Genomic DNA, 9,689 nt, shown 5'->3' with positions numbered 1-9,689 from the left:
GTTTGCACGTGGTTAAAGTTTTAACACATGGTAAACATTATGAAACTGTTGCGATTAAAGTTGTAACACTTGGTTAACGTTGTGAAACGGTGGCAACCAGGCAACAAAACCACTTGTTAAGTGTTAGAAAAACCATCACGTTTGGCTGGAAATATGTACGTTGTAATGTAACCTAAACTACGGACGTAATGTGATTCAGTGACGTAGCATGACATGAGGTAATGTAGTCATTAAAAATCACTCTACTCTTGGTTGTACACAGTCCACGAATGCTGGTCCCCTTAGTAAAAGTCCTGTGTTTGCTTTACTTATCCACCTCCCCTTCCTCCCGCTCGTAGCAGACTTTCTCAGTCGTTGTAGTACGTCAGTTACTCTGAGTGTTCAATAATGACGGGGATGGAGATTTGAGTTAGTTGAAAGCCCAGTGTGTCTCATACAGATGCTAAAGGGTGCCTTGGTATCAAGACACTGAGGGCCACTGTTATTTAATGCCCTGGGAGCGAGACCAGGCTTTTATTTGGGAGGGAAGCTGCAGGTTTTCTCCGACTGGTTGGTTTGGCCAATTTCCAAGCGAGAAGCTGAAATACTCAACAGCAATCTGCCATGCACACCAATTTCTATGATCGAAAGTAGTTCCTGAAAAACCTATTGACAGTCTTTAGATTATCCTGAATAACTGGGACATTGCCTCTAGAAACGCTAACTGGTGAGGAGTTCTTCCAAGGGAATCTCTATAAAAACAAAAAATCCATTCCCCTCCATTATTTTGGGGTGGAGGCAGAAGCTTCAGATATTAAGACATTAATCATTTCTCACTCCGAAGTACCAAGCTATTATTTTAAGTGTTTTCTGTATATAGCATGTATATTGATGTTGTATCTTTTCAGGGATTGTAAAGTCCTTTTCCAGGAGCTCCAGTGTTTTCTGTGGCAGATAGAAGCATTGATTTCATTGTCACTAAAAAACATCCATCAGCTCAACTGAAATGACACTTAGCCCAGATTTGTCTTATTCCGATTCGACCTTCATTGACCTTGCACATACAAAAGTCTGACTCATGTTATTTAACATACAGCTCCTTTTCATATTTATTGGTGTATTCATTGGGATACACGTTGGACATTCTTATGATCTGTTAAAACATTTACGTATGAATAACTGACTGATATGCAACTTTAAAGGTAGAGAATTCAAACATTCATGACATGAACAATGCTAATCACCTACTGACATGTCACTGACACTGTTTACTGCTCGCTATAAAAACATTTCACTCTTAATTTGTGACTACAATGGGGTCAGAGTGGAAGAAAATGGATACTTTTCAGGCTTGTAATTATGTAATTGTTATGTTTGTTCAAACATGAATGACTCATACTCAATGAATTATTATTGGTCCTCATTAGTGAAGCAATGCAGAACAAATTATGATGATGACTGAGTAATTGCTGGTAGCCTACAATTACACAGCAATTCCAAATTTACATTTTTGAAACAAACTGTTTTAATTTGAACTTTCTAAGAACTTTGAACTGTTTCTGAATTCTGTATTCTTAATAACTAATTTTAATATACTGTATATAAAAAACATACTGGTTATTACTGGGTTATTACAGCAACAGGAGACCAAAACCCCACATTTTCTCATTGATCCATTTACGACATATGACAATATGGCATATATTGCTCCCAAAGCCCTCTGGAAAGTACTGTTGGCTAAAACTGGCAAAACCTTCACCCACAGTCATCCTGTCCTCTTCTGTTACTTGGAGCTTAATGATTTGGCGACGATGGTCCAGGAGGGACTTTATAACCTTCCTGGTGGAACAAAACACGGTGGTCTTGGGCATGGAGAAAAAATTACAAAATGATGTTCCACAGGCCAACCAGAAGATGAAGACAAGCATCTTAATAGTTTGACCCAGGCCATTGTGTCTTCATTTAGCATCCTCAGGAGGACGTTCAGGGATTCAAGGCAGAGGTGGAAGTCAAGTCTGGTGTCATATTCCCCATTGAAAAAATGGAGGACTGGCAGAGTTGGATGGATTTGGTTGTAGGCTTTTGCCAAAAACAAATGAAGATTTGTTAATTGTAAATCTAAAAATGTCTATATATTTATTTTAGAATACAAATGTCTTCGGAGTGAAATTAAGCTCAAAATATTCATTGTATTGTTAATTTACAGCAAAACAACATATTCACATAGATAAAGTACTTGTGGGTGATTGTTAGGGTACAAGGCGGTGGTGTCAAGTGTGAGGTGGAAAGTATGCGGAAGTGAGAAAATGTGTTAGTAAATCTAAAAATCTAAAAGTAAATCTAAGATGGCGCCGCGGATGGCTGCCTCGGTGTGTTGGTGTGCATTGTTTTGTGTTGTTTTAGTTCGCTTCATTCATACTGGTCGGTGTTTACACTCCACCAGAGGCCAAAGTGCAGGAGGCACAGCACGCGCTCGCCGACCAGATACTGTGTGTGGAGCGCACCAACCCAGAATCATTAGTTATTGTCCTTGGTGACTTTTACAAAGGAAACCTCAGCCATGAACTCCCCAAATACATACAGTTTATTAAATGCTCAACCAGAGAGGAGAACATTTTAGACCACAATAAGCTGGGCCTATCACGCCGTCCCTCGTGCTGCACTGGGAGTCTCTGACCATATCATGGTCCATCTGATTCCTGCTCTGTAAACCTGTGGTGAGGAAATTTAAGCAGTGGACCAGTGAAGCTATGGATGATCTTCGGGCGTGTTTAGACTGTACAGACTGGGATGTTTTCAATGACAAACCCTGGTTCACAGCTAAACTCAGACAGCTAAGGTTGCACAAGGATCAGGCATTTGGGAGTGGGGACAAGGACTTGTATAAAGAGGTAAAATACAGGTTTAGTAAGGTGGTGAGAGACGCTAAACGACAGTACTCTGAGAAACTGCCACACCAGCTCTCAGCAAGTGACTCTGCTTCTCTCTGGAGAGGTCTCAGACAGATAACCAACTACAAGCCTAAAGCCCCCCACTTCATGAATGACCTGCGCCCGGCAGATGGGCTGAACGAGTTCTACTGTCGCTTTGAAAGACAATGGGACAGTCTTGACCCCATCCCCCATGGCTCCATCAACCAGCCCCAGACCACCAGGTCCCCCTCCCCCAGCTCAGCAGGGGCCCATGCCTCTGTACCACCCATCCCTAGAGTCTTAAAAAGTAGGATTGTAGCCAGAGCCTTCAGTTATCGAGCTCCTCTTCTGTGGAGCCAGCTTCCAGTTTCAATCTGGGAGGCAGAAGAACTCACCACATTTAAGATTTTCCTTTTTGACAACACTTATAGTTAGAGCTGGCTCAGGTTTATAGTTACGGCTGGCTCAGGTTTGCCTTGGTATGTGTAGGTATGTGTAGTTCAAGCATGTCATACTCCCTGGACTTGGGTAATTATAAACATGATTCATTCAGAAACATGTTTCTTCCAAAGCAGATTTGGAAAATCAAAGTAGGCAAGCAAACCCATTTTAAAAGCAATGGTTTATTTCTAAAGAACTATTAAATACATATCCAGTCATCCAAGAGCAATGTTAATGCATGGATGTTCCCTCATTGATGAAAATGAGGATGAATGAAATGCCAACACTACACCACCTATCGTCTTTATTGCAGAGCTATTGTGTTGGATGCATTATATTGTAGTGTGTTGAGTTCAGCGAACTGAACTACCTGTTTAATGACACCTGTGAATTTACCCACTGCCTCAAGCAGAAAATTAGGAAATTAGAGTTACTTCTTCAGGAGAAAAGAGTTGAACAAATCTGCTGGTCCACAAAATGTGATGCAGAATGACACAATGAGCTGATTTACCCTGGAGGAAGAGAAACAGAGAGTGAGAGAGCAAGTAGAGAGAGAGAGAGAGAGAGAGAGAGAGAGAGAGAGAGAGAATGTGACAAATGTGCTTTTACAATCAAGCGCCTGCTAAGCAAGATGAGTCTTTTTACACGCTGACAACAAATGGAGATATCAGTGATATTAAAACAGACAAGGGCCCCTTTAACCTACTTGGCGCAATTTGTTTGGAGTTAATAGTCTGTTGTTGGAGATTTGATCAGCAGTGAGCCAAGTGGATCCCATCCAGTCCAAATAGTCCACAGAAGCTGTCACTTCTCATCACATCAGCACCACTGCTATACCAGGCTAACTAAGAGAGTAACAACTGCTGCTAAAGGAGGAGTGTGTGACAGTGTGGGTCTGTGTCTGCATGTGCGTATGAGTGATTATGTATGAATAGGGGTGTGTGTAAGAAGGTTTGTATGTTTGTGCAAATACAATTTTAATACAAATACTATATGTATTGGTGTGGCGGCCCCAGGACCTCAGCCAGGGCTTGTGTGTGCTGTGTTAATGCTGTAGTACCCTATTTAACACCATAGAGCACTGCGCTCCCAGAATGCAGGGTTCCTTGTGGTTCGTGGTGTCGCCAAAAGTAGGATGGGAGCCAGAGACTTCAGTTATCAAGCTCCTCTTCTGTGGAACCAGCTTCCAGTTTCACATTTAAGAATAAGCTTAAGACTTTCCCCTTTGACAACTCTGATAGTTAGGGCTGGCTCAGAGTTATAGTTAGGGCTGGCTCAGGTTTATAGTTAGGGCTGGCTCAGAGTTATAGTTAGGGCTGGCTATATCCACTGCTGCTCTTATTATTAGTAAGCATAATTGTTATATTACTATTTCGTTACTATTGGTGCTACTCCTGCTATTACTTCTGTCATTATATGTATGATTTCTATCATGTGGATTGACTATGTTGAAATTCCTGGAGCTTTCCCGGAGGTTCCTTCTTTTTTTTTCTTCTCCAATGTGAGGGTCCTGGGACAGAGGATGTCGTATGTTGTACAAATTGTAAAACCTGAGGCAAATTTGTGATTTTGAGCTATTAAATTAAATTGAATTGTGTTGAGGCTTACACCACACATCCTCCAAAGTGCCTACCCTCCGACATTCCACCTCAATGTATCCTAATACAAGGGTTCTTACGAAAAGTTAGTCCTCTTTGTTTGTGTGTATTCCGACAAAAGCCAGCAACCAAACTCCTTTTCTGCTCGTTACATGCATACAGTCCTTTCAAAACAAACTTCCGTCTTATTGGAATCTTTTGAAAGCCTTTGCGTTCATTACTCCACCTCATTCATGATTACATGGAGAACGTATAAAATGATTTCGTTGGACATCTACGAATTACTAAGCATGCATTTTCATAAGTATAGGTATCAATGCTGGATGAGACCAGCCCGTTCACTCTTACCACTCCATACATGTATGGGTAGAGAAAACGGTGTCTGCGCTACACAACCAGGCTACCAGATACACCTGAGATGGAGAATTGTACTGGCATACACAAACACACAGACAAAGCTTGGCAGTGCAAAACACAGCTTTTATATTGTTTTTCCGATATTTTCAGTTACCGTGGGCATCCTAAACCAACTATTTTTAGGCCCTACAATAGATAGTCAGTTGCTGGGCACATAATTTATCATCAATAAACTTTCTAATGATTAGAGATTTCCTACCATCCACTGTGTTAACGTGCTTCAACTAAATTGGGGGTAATAGAATCCCCACCTTAAAATATAGCCTTGTTTCATCCATTGATGAGACATGAAGTTCCATAGAATTATATTCCTAATTTTAAATTGAAGTAAAGCAATGTTTTCACCACCGAACTCAACAGGCTTCTCTGGCAGCCCGTGGGAGCTGAGGTTGGTGAAAAAAAAAGGAGACTGAAAACAATGTGTTTAAGGTACCGGTGAGAAAAAGTCCAGTTGGAGTAATCGATTAATGCATTTAAAGACATATGCCAAACCACTGCACAGCAATATGTATTACTGGTGAATGTGGCTCAGGAGTGTTAGCGGTAAAATTGTTTATTGCTCCTGATGAGTAGGTGGCACCTTGTATGGCAGCCTTTCGGAAGTTATCACAGCAGCAAATGTTTTGTCTTTGACGGGGCAGTCTGCATGTTTTTAAAGTTAAGATAAGGTTCGTGCAAGGTTAATGGTAAGGTGGCCACATGTAGACCACAAACAAAACAAGTGATGTGTTGGTGTGTTGCTTCACACACTGATGAGGAATTTAAATATAGTACCATCCTCTATGTCCAGTTTGAAACACTGCACTGTTTAAAATACTAAGGGAACGGCTTTACAAGTCTTCAATTAATTGACCCTTGGCTAACCTTTTAAGCCCCAACTTTAAAACAAAAAAAACCATCACCTTAATACCATCATTCCTCCCCTAACTATACCCTCACCCACCAGTGGGCAGGGGATTTTAAGATCATAAGCCCGCTTCCCGCTGCTACTTTGCCAAGCTGTCAGAGCTACGAAGGGGCCCACACTGTTGCAAACTCATCTCGCTGAAGAAATAACATCAAATTTTTGGAAAAATCAAAAAATGATTACAGAGAGAAGCAGACAGATGGGTCTACATCATGTGTTTGAAGGATGTATCCAGGATGAAAACAGGTTAAAAAGATAAAGACAGAAGCTAAAATGATGAAAATCTGAAACAATCGCATAAGAGTCGGCGCACATCTGTATCGTTGTCGGATCCTGGTTGGAGCTCGCTGGTGCTAAGCTATGATTGGCTTCAGGGCAAAGGGTTAATTATCACAGCACCAATCAACTTATCCACCCTATTGACAATCATAAGGTAAAATCCTTTTGTGACAGAAAGGTATCAGAAATGTGTGCTTTCACATATTTGAGTGGCCAAACCAGTGCGTTCCATATGACATTGCATTGTGTTGAAATGTTGACAACCCAGCTGTTTGACATGTGGCCTGCTGATCAGCGGCAAACCTATTATGCCGTGTTCACACCAAACAAATTCATCGCGCCGCATATTCGCGTCAATCGCACCGCAGGTCTCACCGGGGACTATTTGTGTACATTCGCGCGAATCGCGCCGGAGAGGGGGCGGGGCTTATTGCCCTGAAAGCCGTTCAACTGTCCGCCATTAACCACGGAAAAAATAACCTATTTCTGCTTAGTACGTGTTGTGGAAGTCACAGATATCCCGGGAAACTAAACACCATCATGTCTTGGTTCATAATATTGTTCAGAGGAGCTCCGTGGATTTTATCGAGCTGTATTCACTGTGTCTAGCAAGCCACAGGTCGCTGTTTACTACAGCTGTATGTACACAAAATAAACTGATTTGGCTGTGATTTAATGGCAATAAACCGACAAAAAGGGACTTCGAAATAACTACGTAATGATGCCGATTTGTAGACTACTTGTCTTCTCAATGGAGCTCGGACGGATCGGTGCTAGGCTATGCTAAAATTTGTAGCAGCTCCACCAACAGTCAGAATAACATGATGTAGACGTAAATACTAGGGGTGGGGGAAAAAATCGATACAGCATAGTATCGCGATATTTTGCGTCGCGATATTGTATCGATACACGGACGCCAAGTATCGATCTTTTATTATATACACTATAAAAAAAAATTACTAGAAAAATCAAATCAATTGCTTTTTCAGTCCACTAGATGGTGCTGAGTTGTTTTCTGGTGAGGTCAGGAAAGGTCCCGGGTCAGCATGATTGGTAGGAAGTTGGTCAAAACAAAGATAGAGACATCTGGCCTCACAACGGGGTTAAATCTGCCAACAGTAGCCAGGCTCATGGGGAGAGTGCAGCGCATAACTGTCTCTCTGCCCTTGACGTCCACGTATCGCAAGTTATACTGAGTTATATAACTCTTATATCCTACTTATATAAGTTATAGTTCATATACTGAGTCCACACGTTTGCATTTAGTTAAGTTGGACTATGTAGTAATACAAACAGTTCAGTTTGTCAGGTTCATGCAACATTTATGGCATTGTTGGTCAGTCTGTCTGCTTGACAATCCTATTTTGCTGCAATAAAAATGATTGAAGTGAGACGAACAGACTGAAAACTTTATCTTATTAGATAAAACATGTTGACACAGTTTTCCTTTGGGGACATAATTTGAAGTTGAAAAAAGCAATAAATTGCAATATAGGCCTATGTTATCGCAATACTCAGAATATCGCAGTATCGTGACATAAGTATCGTGATAATATCGTATCGCGGGATCTCTGGTGATTCCCACCCCTAGTAAATACGGCAGCGTCTATTCATTGTTTGTACCATATGGTTTACGCACACACAATTTATTTATTTCCTGATTCAACAACGGCAGGAAGTCAGTGATGACAGGGGGAGCAACTCAACACTGATAGGCTATCACGCCGGGGCGTAACGCGAATATTTCGCAGAAGTTGAAAAATTTCAACTCACGCGTTTAGGGCGATGGACGCGAATTCGCATCCATCGCGCCGCAAATTCGTGTCCATCGCACCGCGCCATCGCAAATTTGCGCCGCGCCATCGCAAATTCGCGCCGCGCCAGTCTCATCGCGCCGCGTTTGGTGTGAACGCAGCATTAGAGTTATAACTCTTTTTGTTTTTTAAATTGGTGCAAAAAGGACACTTGTTGCAATATATGCATACAGACATTAAGACCAGTTAAGTGACATTAGGTGAGATATATTCATAACAAGGATAGCTATTGGCTAATGAGTAATGACAAAGAAAAGAGGGAAAGACACAAGGAACGGAAACCAATAAATGATAATTAGTAATAAGCAACAATTCTCCAGTTTAATGTGATTCCACATCAGCCGCTGCCAAACTAGACTGTTATATTTGTATTAATAGATCATTTATATTATTAGATGTTTCTAATATTAGACATATACACACATAAAAAAGATAAATAAATTGTTAAAATAATGGTGACATCTAAATATTTTTCTCATTTAATTCATCTTCATCATGACAAATTGAATGCGTCATGTGTTGAAATATGTGTGCACTTGTTTTGGATATGTACACTCTATTTATTGTGTTTCTTCTTTATTTATCTCTGATATCAAGTTGTTTAGATGAGGTTTAGCAGACTGGCATCAAATGTTTATTCCGTGTGTTTGAAGGTGATGCATTGTGACAGTTCCGTTTCTTTCCTGCAGGGCCTCAACACATCTCAGCTCTACCTGTCTCCTGCACACTACAGTCATGTGCAGCTTATTTTAAATTAGCGAAAGATCTTGTGGGGGTAACATATTACTGTACCTACAAACCATTCATTGCCATTGTGTTCAATTAGATATTCTTTCAATATTTCTGTAGCTGCCAAAAAAATCATTGTAAATTTGGTACACTTTTGTACATTTGGACTGAAAGAAGCAGATCAGAAAATGCATTTTTCATCACCCCATTTTTATAAACATTTGTTTGAGCTGATTTAAGAATAACAGACTGTCTTCTCAAGAACATATTTAGATGATTAAAGCCCTCTAAGCAGCCGTTGTTATGTAGTGGTGTAGTAGATGGACCCAAATGCACGCTCACACAGCAGATTTAATCCAACCAAGGTCTTTAATATATATGTGTAGATTTAAACAGAAAACAATAAACAAATAAACTACGGCACCGTGTCCAGAGGCCAAAGCCTCTTCTTAGTTCTCCCTGAGTCGGGAGGGAAACTCAACCGAGGAAGGATGATGCAGCCTCCGGAGTCGGGAGGGAAGCTCCACCGAACTCACGGCTGGAAAAGGTCCGAGAAGGAAACAAAAGGACGCCGACCGGTGTACTCCGTGGTACTATGCGGGTCGGTCTCTGC

The sequence above is a fragment of the Anarrhichthys ocellatus genome, unplaced genomic scaffold (genome assembly GCF_004355925.1).
Source record: "Anarrhichthys ocellatus isolate YVR2014 unplaced genomic scaffold, GSC_Weel_1.0 scaffold101, whole genome shotgun sequence".
NCBI lineage: Eukaryota > Metazoa > Chordata > Actinopteri > Perciformes > Anarhichadidae > Anarrhichthys > Anarrhichthys ocellatus.
Note: the sequence above shows the minus strand (reverse complement) of the source record.